The sequence below is a fragment of the Saccostrea cucullata genome, unplaced genomic scaffold, assembly GCF_032062105.1.
Source record: "Saccostrea cucullata isolate Sc308-1 unplaced genomic scaffold, CSIRO_AGI_Scuc_v1 ctg6710, whole genome shotgun sequence".
Classification (NCBI taxonomy): Eukaryota; Metazoa; Mollusca; class Bivalvia; order Ostreida; family Ostreidae; genus Saccostrea; species Saccostrea cuccullata.
In genome coordinates, this window is record NW_026928615.1 from 1 (window position 1) to 11,533 (window position 11,533).

The following is an 11,533-nucleotide window of genomic DNA, read 5'->3' on the forward strand; positions in this document are numbered from 1 at the left end:
TGAAGCCTGAATCGAACAGGGGGTCAAACTGGCGTTGGACGCCTTGTGATTATATATAGAGGGGTAGAATGTTTCGATTTTTGGCTAATTTAGAGACTTATTGATAAAAATTCAAGTGCCTGTGATTAATTATAAGGCTACTCTCATGAACAATAAATATTTGACCGAATTATGCTACTGGGCACAGGGAGGACGGGTTAATGACTGGTTTAAGGGGTTGAAGGTTATTACCAACTGCAAAACATCGGAGAATCTCTCAATCGAGTTTCATTTTCCAAAATATGAAGGCATACCTTTAATTAATTTAAGTTATACTAGTACACGAAGAACGCCTTTATATTAAAATACAGAAGTAAGTTGTACAGTTATGGATTACTTCCATAATGAAACGTTTCTTTTCGTCTCCTTTTTTCTCAATTGAAATTATTTAAAGCCATATATGGCGTAACTGATCAAAAAAATATATTTCTGTGAAAATCAAAATTAAGTAAAGAAATATAGTTAATACATTTAAATTAAAGCTTTTCGTACAATTCTGAACACGGAAAGCACCTAATAACACGATTTTATATTCTCTGTAATGTGTTATTTAAATCTTTTGTATTTTCTTCCGAGTCGGAGAAATTCTAAAAATCCAAATTAAATTGTGATATATTTGTAATGCAATTGGTGCTTAGATTTTGTAATTTTCGGAAAAGTTCTATCTTTATATAAAGTAATGATACAAATAATACCGGTAAGTTCTTATAATTTTAGTCTAATAATTTTCACTGTACATACGCCATATATGGCTTTAAAAGATGATAAAAGCTTTGTTTCCAGGGAAAAATTCATTTTCAAAAAGTGGGAATAGATAGAATGAACCCACCTGCTGACCCGCAGTGAGCTCTCTGAAATTACCGTTTTTCTCAGACTAGCCAGCTAAAGATCTATGTACAGTACTCCAAATCAATTAATCTAAAGAATTTGAATTATCATTTTATTTTCTTTTTGAGTTGTTTGCTTCAGAGCCTTTATAGTTATCTAATTTCAGAATCAATAGAGAATGAAAGCCAATAAAATTGGCAACACCAACCTATTTTTTTTTCGTTCTGAGCACTTTTGGACGCCACCAATGGAGATAATTAGGGAGATAATTTCTGTTTTTCAAACTGAAAATCGCAGGTTGATATTTTGAAACAAACATTTATGACATCAGTCTGGGATGTTATTGGTTAAACCATTTAGTTAAGTACTACAAAATTCATTGTGTCTGCTTCTTCGCTGATGACACTGGAAAAAGATATGCATACCTACTTTATATCATCATTCAATGTATTTTTTGTGATTGTACACTGTACATATTCGATGAAAAGCATGCTAACCGCTTTTCAGTACTTTCAGTACTTTGATTTCAAAGATGCTTTGTAGCAAGTTAGTTTCAAATTGGTCCAGTAGATCTCGAGAAGATAATGAGGACGAAAATTAAGGGAAAGGCTCACTTGAGCCTTTGGCTCAACTGAGGTAAAAAGTTAAATAGATTACCTTTATTTTCAATCATTACAGTTTTGTCCAGAACGTCACAATTATACCAGTGGATAGTCCTCTTACGCTGAGAGAAGAAACAAAACTTACAGTCACGTGTTCTGTCAATAACAACGCGTATCCTCCTCCTACTATACAGTGGTTTATCGGGATACATTGGTCAACGTGACAGGAAGAGAGCTGGAACTGATGACTGACAGAGACATTGATGGAAAAGTGTTACTCTGCATCGCCACCAATAATAACATATCACTCAGTGGATCAACAGTCTTAAATATTCTGTGTACATAAGATTACATGTTAATTCATATCAATATTCAGTAGCATGATTGAACTTTTATAAAGAATGTAAATGCATTCATGTTGAAGAAATTGTTTTATATTCTTAGATAAACCTATCATAAATATTGCCCCATCCCCATTACTTACCGTTAACCTTGGGGAAACAGTATCAGTCAACTGTGTAGTGGTGAAGTCTAACCCTACAAAAATACTTGAATACGCATGGTCAATACTGGGACGGAAAGGATCATTGGTAAGAATCTGACCTCACCATCTTTGATGCTTCTTTAAAAGACAATGGGACTTTTCAATGTAGCGCCAGGAACAGTGTTGGGACGTCTAAACTATCATTTGTAACAGTGATTGTTCGCAGTAAGTTGACATTGGTTCCATAAAATATGATTTTTTTTATCAAAGGAAAAGAAGTATTTATTGCATGGTTGATTACAAGATCTGTCTTTTTTCAAAAGTGGTACCTCCGCGGCCACAGTATGTCAAAGCTCTTTGCTGTGATACACATGCTGACATTGTGTGGGTGACATTACTATCTGGGCATGTAGAACAAAAATCGTTTATACAGTTCAGGGAATCACATAGTACGTTCTCCAATACAACAACTGGTTTGATCTCTACACAGAAGAAAGGACTCTACACAGCCAGAGTGAATGATTTACTCGACAATATATACATCTTTAGAGTTATTACAGTGAATCAGTATGGTTCTGTCAATTCCATAAATGCTTCATGCAGGGTACAAGAAAATCAAGGTATAAGAAGTTTATACCTGCATTTTAAAATGAAAGTTGGGATAAATATTTGTTTTCTTTTTATGACCATCAATTTGTCATAATATCTTCCTTCTCCATCTACGAAGAAGTAGCCATCTTCATCTTTTAGGAAATGTTGACAGTGTTCTGTAAGGTCTCTGTGAAAAGAATTGATGTAGATGTACATTATCGAATTAGATTTTATAGACTTATAAGGAAGGTCATATTTCCCTACAAGCCCATGTTCACAGTACTGCTTTTGCATTTTTGATCAGTAGGTAGATCATATTTGAAGCATGATTGGAGTTGTTCTTCAGTAACTAGTAAGCAGTAAGGTCATTTTTTCTTTATTGCATTCTTTGAGCAATGTGACCTTGTCAGTGTCATACAAAATAACTGGTGCAGTATTGTATTGTATCGTATCTTAGGACAGCTTCTTTTATATAATGAAACATATGGAGTAAAGAAATTTATCAAGATCAAAGTCCATATTTAAAGAACCTTTATAACCAAAAAATGTATAGGTTATCAAAAAGGATACTAATGTAGACTAGAGAATTTGAGATTATTAAAGCATTAATTAAAAACGGGAAGTATATTTCTCCTTTCTATTTCTCTGGTGAAGGTCAATCAGCTCCCAATGTCTCTACCACAGTTGGTGGAACAGTCGGTGGTTTGATGGTTTTAATATTGGTTGTTGTTACAGTGATCGTCATACTAAAATGTCGGAGACAACATAATTCAGGTGCAGCTTAATTAACGTATCGCCAATCCCCGCCCATCGCGCCATGGGAGATAACTCCAATGATGCTCCGACATCATCAACATGGCGAGTAAGTCGACGCCGGTTGACTTGTCCGAAGTTTCTGATTATTGAGCCCACTTTGAGACACAAACAAGGAACAAATGCTTTTACAATGGGTATATATATTTATATATTCATTCACTTAAAATTCCGTATTATCCCTGTCGAGAAAGTTATCGAAGTGTGAGAAAGTCCGAGTTCCCTCATACTGTAAACTGTCGACGAAGGAAGAAAAGTAAAATTAAGTAAATTACAGAAACTTATTACGACTGCAAAGCTAGGTAAATTATAAATTACAGCAAAGGCCTTTAATTCAATTTGCGATGTAATAAATGTGCAATAATACAGGACCCACACGACATTGTCAAGACTTGCTTTTAGTTTCTTAGACTTTGAGTACGATCATTTGATTCTGAAGGGAGGGGCGGGGGGCTAGCCGAAAAGGAGTTGAGTCATTTTGGAAATAAATAATCCGTCCTCTACTGGAAGGAAATAAATAATCTACCCCCACCCCATCCCACGAATAAGGGTTGTCGACGATGTTTTTTTAAATTCTATTTCTTTATCTTTTTTTGCTTGTTAGAATTTCATAAAAGAAGAGGATAATAAATAATTAATCTGCCATTGGAAATAAATAATCCGTCCTTCACCGACAGGAAAATTAATAATCTGACTCGGAAAAATTCGCACCCCCATTCCAGAATTAAATGGTCGTCCCAAAAAATTCTCCGGAAATTTCGACTTTGGAAAAACAGAAGCAGCTCGTTTGTCACAGTTAATCTGTAAGTTGGTTCTATTTTTTTATGGAGAATTTTTTCTTCTTTATTTTTAAGTTCTGGTGAAAAATGTGCACACGTTCTAGATAGCAGTAGGTACACGGTGAAGATTTAGATTGTAGCCAGAAATATATTTCAAATCTAATATATATACAAAGTTCACGTTTTTCTGGGACAACCATAGTATACACTGTATAGTACAATTTTACAATTGTATTTATAAATATCCTCCTTATTTCATTCGGACTAATTCCTTAAATCATATATAGAATCTTGCTTTTTTTTAGATATTGAATATAATACCGGTAATGACATTTCTTTATAATGAAAATAAATGAAGTCATTAAATTTTTATCAATAATTTCGACATTTTTCCAATGTATGACGGTGTTCTCCATAAATAAATACTATACATTTGTAATGGGGGCATTAAAAGTTAATTTTAGTGATAAGATAGAATCATTTTATTGGATTAAATCTAATTTATTTTTTTTTAAATGCGAGAAAATAAAAGTTAATACACATAATCATGCATATTGAACAAAAACTGGTAAAAAAACGATATAGCCTAGTAACTATCAGACACGAGTCGACAATATAATAAACACGATAACTGAAATTACTATCTCAAAAAGCTTATAGTTATCTTTTAAAATAAATGTGTACGTATTTTGACAATAATTTTGAAGGTAAAATATGTAGAAGTGTTGTGAACTGATGACGTTTAGATATATTCTTATGCATATGTACATGCATGTTATATTTAAAAAGATCGAAGCACTCCCTTTCAATATTAAAAAAAGTCATGTTAAACGTGAAACGGCTGAATATAAGTTGCATATGATTGATATATTTCCGTGATTTTCAAGTAGAAACATATAGATTAAGTTGTCAGAGATTGGAAATGAGGAAAGAAGAATCAGAATTTTTTAATACCGGTATTGAAAAGGGGGGATGTCACCGAGCACCTATGTATGATACTGTGCATAGATTTATCATTAATTTACACTCAATTTTTTGTGTATCTTTATCAATCTAAGAAAGTATAAATGTATTTATAAACATGAAAAAACAAGTAAACAAGTTTTATTTCATTTCCTGACCAAAATATTTAGAAGTCCCGATCGACCCGAAACGTGGTGTCAGGTCCCTAAACATCGGCGTCCCGAATCATCGCGGTCCCAAAACATCAATGATTCCCTTTCGGGATACCTATCGTCAGTGTTACACATTTCCAAACTGAATCTCTTAACGATAATGGACTCATCTGTTCAATTTCTTCACTGTCGACTGCTTAGCTCACTGCGAGTGTTTGTCGGAGCATATGGCGGAGCAAGTATTTTCTGATCGCGCAAATAAACAAAATTATTTCATTGGTTGAAAATTTGTTGTGATTGACAGCTGGCGATACGTTAATTAAATCGTATCATAAAACATTGAAGGTTTTTGTTACATTGGTATAACTATTTTCAATACATATATATTATTATAACAGTAACTTGATCCGAAGGGTTACGTCGAGTTGACCGGCGCGGATCATTAGATCTCAACGAGACGCGAAGCGTCGAGTTTGATCTGATGATCCGCGCCTGTCAACGAGACGTGATACGGCTCTTCGGATCAAGTTACTGTTATAATGATAAATTTATTATATACCCCCTCACAACTAGCAAAATATAGCAAAAGAAAACTTTAGAGATCAATTGCATAACATTTTTCCATAAAACAAAGCAAAATAACAAGGGACTTTTTAACGCGCAAGAAGAATAACGTCATTTTTCTGCGTACTACGTCATCAGTTTCAGAGAGTGGTGATATGGATTCAGAAAACAACATGTTGTTGATCCGGAAAATCGGATCACGACGTCACGTGATAGCGCAAATTCAACAGTAAAAGTGGGTGATACACATTAGGTATATAATAATAAGACTTATCTTTGTTTGCAGAAAAAAGAACTCTGAAAACGTCAAGGTTAGTTAACATTTTCTATAGTCAAATGTATCGTTATCTTTTCTAGTGTTATTATCACGACATGGAGTAAATACAATGAAACTAGAGCAGATTTTCTTTGTAATATTTCAGTGGACAAAGAAAGCATGAAACCCAAAATGACATGGTAGAGGCCCATCAGTACCACGTTATATCAAAAGGTATATTTTATACAATCATAGTCTACTTATAATATTCAGATTAAAACTATAACATTCAGAATGATGATATAAAATTATAACATTCAAATTGACGATATAAAACTATAATATTTTAAAAAAGCCGAATAAAACAATGTAATATCAAAAGTACATATTATCTGTATTATTGAATTTGCACAATGCATGTTACTATAACATTTTTAAATGTATTGCTGTTCTTACTTTCTTTTTCTCTTGTAGATGTGACTGCCAATTTGGAACCGTAAGTATTTAGCTATTATATAATGTTCAGCAATTATTTTATTTTTTCCATCATTTAATTACAAAAAAATTTTATGAATTATTTTCAATTTTAGACGTAATGAGTATGAAGAAATCAAGAGTAAAGGTAATATCAAAACATACATTGAACTGGAGGAAACAAACCCAAGAAAAGAAGAAAAAGGGTCTGATGGTATGTAGTCAGTAGATTAATACAGTACTCAACAATGTTAATATTTTCTCAATATATTAACATCGATAAAAGTATGACCTTACCTAATGAATATAAAGGTGCACGGACACAGATTTGAAGTTAATTTTTTCTGTATAATATTGCAAATTATATATTTTAAGAGCATTTAACACAAAAAATATATACTGAGTATGGCGTGATGTTATAGAGAAAATATTAACTTCAAATCTGTGTCCATGCACCTTTAAAGTAGGAAAACAATTTACGTGATCATTTTGTTTTTTCACAGTCTTTGATAATTCTCAGCTGCATTGAGCAGAAAACTTACTCCTTCTGATTTTTTTCTTCCAGATTTAAACGCCTATTATTCTAACGCATCTTGAAACAAGAAAGACGAGAGAAACCAATGCTCTGACAATTACATATTATGTGCACCAAAAGGATAATTTTATATTGACTCATTATTTATTGTGTCTTTTAATGCATTTAATTAAAACGCCGATTTTCAATGTCAGATTCATTTCATACTCAACAGATTTAAATGGTGAAAATAACAAATATTGATCATTATCATAGATAAAATAAATAAAAAGAAAATATTATCAAGAAAAAGCAGACTCCTGGACAAATAAGGGGTAGGAAAGGTTAAGAGGTCAAATTTGGTTGAACCAGAAGAAAGGTATTGTCACAAGGAATACATGCACTTGTGAAATACTAAAGCCATAGCCCCACCCACTCAAAAGTTATGGACACCGTTAAAATTTTAGCCTGCTGCCCAATCGCATTCACTTTGTGAATAAGATTTTGTATAAGTAAACAAAACAAGTATCTATTTTTAAATTTTGTTCATAATGTGAACACAGTATAAAACATATAGAAACATGATCAGAATGCAAGAATATTCCAAAAAAAATTAAAGTAGTTTGATATTTTTTTCCCGAAAATTTCTGTATTTAATTAACATTTGCTATACTTTCTAACTCTACAACAAAACAGACAGTACATTGTTTTCTCTGCTTACATATCCTATATTCTGTTTAAAAAAAAAACGATTTTAAAATATTCAAAACAGATTACTGTTCATTTCATCCATATTTCCATTAACCTTGTTTAGTATATTTGGTGTAAAATCAATTTTTTACGTTTCCAAAAACCTTGTTAGAATTCATAGTATAAGAAACATTCAATTTGACCTTTAAGCCTTGACCTTGGATTTTGACCTACATTTGAAAATTTATAACCTTGAACATAATTTTTAAAAGCAGTTTCGTTAAGATCTTTCATATCTCAGAGTTGTATTCTTTACCATAAATTCTTTTGATAACAACATTTCTTTTCTCTAGACATTGATGTTTGACTTGCATTTACCAACTTTAATCTTTGCCACGAGCCTCCATACCAGGACATAAATGTTTTACAAAATTAAAATTTTATCGCCTTTGTACATTATTCAAGCATGCGTTTTAAAGATATCGTAATGTACAATACCATCTATTTTTTAACAAAAAATTTAACGGCGATAAATATAAACATTGTCGAAGATTAGGGTACACAAACACGGAAGTTTTTCACAATAAAAAGCAAATAATAATAGTGTATCACGAGTAACTCCTTTATAAATAATGGCTCTTCTCGCAACATTATCGTTTATATTTGGATTCCTCTACACTACACTTGGTATGTACTTTGAAAGACAATTAAATTTGTCTAACCTAATTTTTAATGTGCATTCATTCTCAAATTCTTTATAGATATATTTCTTTTATTCCGATGTTCAAAATATTCCAAAATTTTATGAATGAATAATGGTATCTACTATAAAACAAGATTGATTTAAGATGTTTAAACAAGACACATGTATTTAAAAAAAATGGTTATGTATGGAATGGACAAACACGTTAATTTCGGATGAAAAACTTGGTGTAATTAAAACGAAGCAGTTATATACAACATATAATATGGATATCACTACTCGTATACTGGTATGAGCAATAAACGTTATCCAAAGTATTGTAAAATTATCTTACCGACGACATGGATAAGTAGGAACAGTTAAAATTTCCTTTGACCACGTTAATTAGTACACACTAAGTAGCTGCATAGATGACGCTTTTTGTTGTAAGCAGGAAAAGCCCATAATATGTTTTAACATCAACCGTGTGCCGTTTGCCATAATTAGATAATTGAGAAATACGTAATCAATTCAATAGAAATAATAACCCTAAAATTTGTATGAAATTTGTTACTCAATATTCAACCTATTACGATAGATTGCATTGAAAACAATTTAAGGTCATTGTATCGTTTGTAAAATTTGCAAAACTTGACTTCCAACAATATTGTATGTACCCTTGTATTATCAACTTGTTTTCATTAACCTGCCCCGCACTACTCGCACAGTGTTTATACTAAGGCATAACTAACAGGTTTATTAAACTTTCGCCTTTTTTAAGGGAGAAAAAAGTCACATCAAAACCATCTGGTCAATGCGTTACGTCGAGGGAATATTGAATATCTGAGGAAAATTTGAGAATTAAATTTGAATCAATAAAATCAAATATTAAAAACAAAAAAATTGGTATACTAAAATTAATACTAATTTTATGAAATAAGAAGACAAGTGCCCGAGATAATTTAGGTTCGCATGGTTATTTAACTCTTACGGCTCCTGTGTTTTGATCAAATGTTAAGCATTTGTAATTCAAAAAGTTATTTAACGATGAATATGGATCAGTTTAAGGGTAAATATTCGTTACTGATTGACTACGTAAATTATATGCAGATATACTTACTGGTAATTTGGAATCATAATACTTTCTTTACTCTTCAGGAGTGCATTATTAGCATTGCTTTTAAACGTAAAGCTTTATGAAATCTTTGAATTCCATTAGATAAGAATTATTAATCTTTTATATGACTTCCTCAATATCAATTGTGCATTTACCATATTTTCTTCAAAATTGCAAATTTTAATAAGAGTATTTTTATATAAAAAATATAGACCACATGAACTTTAGAGTAAGATTATCTGTTGGACGATAAGTTTCTAATAAATACAATAATATAAGTAGATTAAAAAACAGTATTCAATCTCAAAAGTCAGATGAAACAATACAGATTTGGAGCAGAGCAAACTCGGACCTAAAAAATTAAAGATGGGATCAGATGCCCTGGAGGAGTGAACATCCCCTGCTGACTTGTCCCACCCGCTTTGTGCTCCTTGTCATGATTGGTGAGAAACGGGAAAATCCGGTAGACAGTTCAATGTAACAATGTAACAAAAATAGCCTAACAATAAGTATGAAAAACATCGGTCAGAATTTGAATCAGTATAGGTTTTATGTGATGAAAAGGTCATTATATCATCCTTGAAACCTACCTATGAATCAAATGTGTAAGTCTGTGGATTTTTTTTTATGCTGACAGACGTTTTTCATACTAATTTTAATCCATTATTTATACATCCAATTGACGAATGATTTTTCCTAATTTTTTCTGCTAATGACAAGAGGCACACGGCGGATATGACTGGTCGCCAGGGGATGCTCACTCCTTCATGGCACCTGATCCTACCTCTGATGTTTTGTAGGTCCGTGTTTGCTCTGCACTTATTTTGTATTGTTTTAAGGACATTGTTATTGAATACTATTCGTTATCTCCTAATTTCAAACCTACTGTGATATATCGAGTCGACATATCAATGGAAGTAAAAACATGTATTTTTGATTGATAATACGTTGTCGATAATATCAAAATGTTTTCTTCTTCTCCTCATGTAGAGGTTTTTGAATAAATTCTGCTTCATACGAATCATAAATAGGTCTGTTAATCACGGGCGCAATGGAAATTCCGACAGATTGTTGGAAGACATGTTCCAAAAACTACATATACATGTATATAATAAACCAGAAACTCAAGATCCTTTTTATATCAACTTTAATTTGTACAAACAGAATGCTTTTAACAAAATAATTTTGCAAATGACCAGTGACAAAGTAAGTTTATAAACTAGTTTCATTTTTATTGGACAAGCAGCTGTCTATAAAGTCAGAAAGTCTGGACTTCAATGCATCGTGGGAAATGGTTGTAAAAAGTGTTTCAAATTGTACGTTTTGATGTTATTGATTACACCAAAATTTTGTGATTTCAAATTTTCTAAAAGTTCCTTGGATTTTATAAGTATCCATATCCTAATTGACATCACTTCTCGAATGTGCTGTTGTACAGTTCACATTATACAGTACTCCTAAAGTAGGTTTTCCTTCAATACAATAAATATTTTAATAGTAAACAGATATAGAAAAAAGGAGAGTTAACACGATTTAAAGATATCTTTGCGTCTTCATTTCAAATTGTACAAGAAAAGGGCTACTTTTAAAATTGGAAAGAGTAGAAGTGTATTTTGATATAGATATTTGTATATTAATTTTATCATGACTTTCCAGGTCAGTATAATTTAACAAGTTCCAACCCGGCAGCAATACTTGGAAAAACGTTCACGTGGAAATGTTCAATGTTTCTACCACAGGGACAAACAATAAAAGCTGTTACTTTCTTCCGAAACAACGTAAGGGTTGGAACGGTAGGTCAGATACAGAATGGCAGCTGTGTTTCCGTTGATATGAACCCTCGGTACACCTTTCATTGTGAATCTGACCTGGTGTATTCTTTGGTTATACCATCTGAGAACATGACAAAAATGGAGGAAAACTCAACATGGCGTTGTCAATATTTCGGTGATGGAAGATTTAGAAGTCCCGACATAACACTTAGA

At 32.1% G+C, this 11,533-nt stretch overlaps 1 long non-coding RNA gene across 1 annotated transcript; it reads left to right on the forward strand.

Annotated features, from left to right (window-relative positions):
• Nucleotides 1-8,380: 8,380 nt before the first annotated feature.
• On the forward strand, nt 8,381-11,325 carry LOC134278193 (uncharacterized). Its single transcript, XR_009994392.1, has 2 exons — nt 8,381-8,436; nt 11,205-11,325. It is a non-coding gene; the product is annotated as an uncharacterized LOC134278193 (long non-coding RNA).
• Nucleotides 11,326-11,533: the final 208 nt, after the last annotated feature.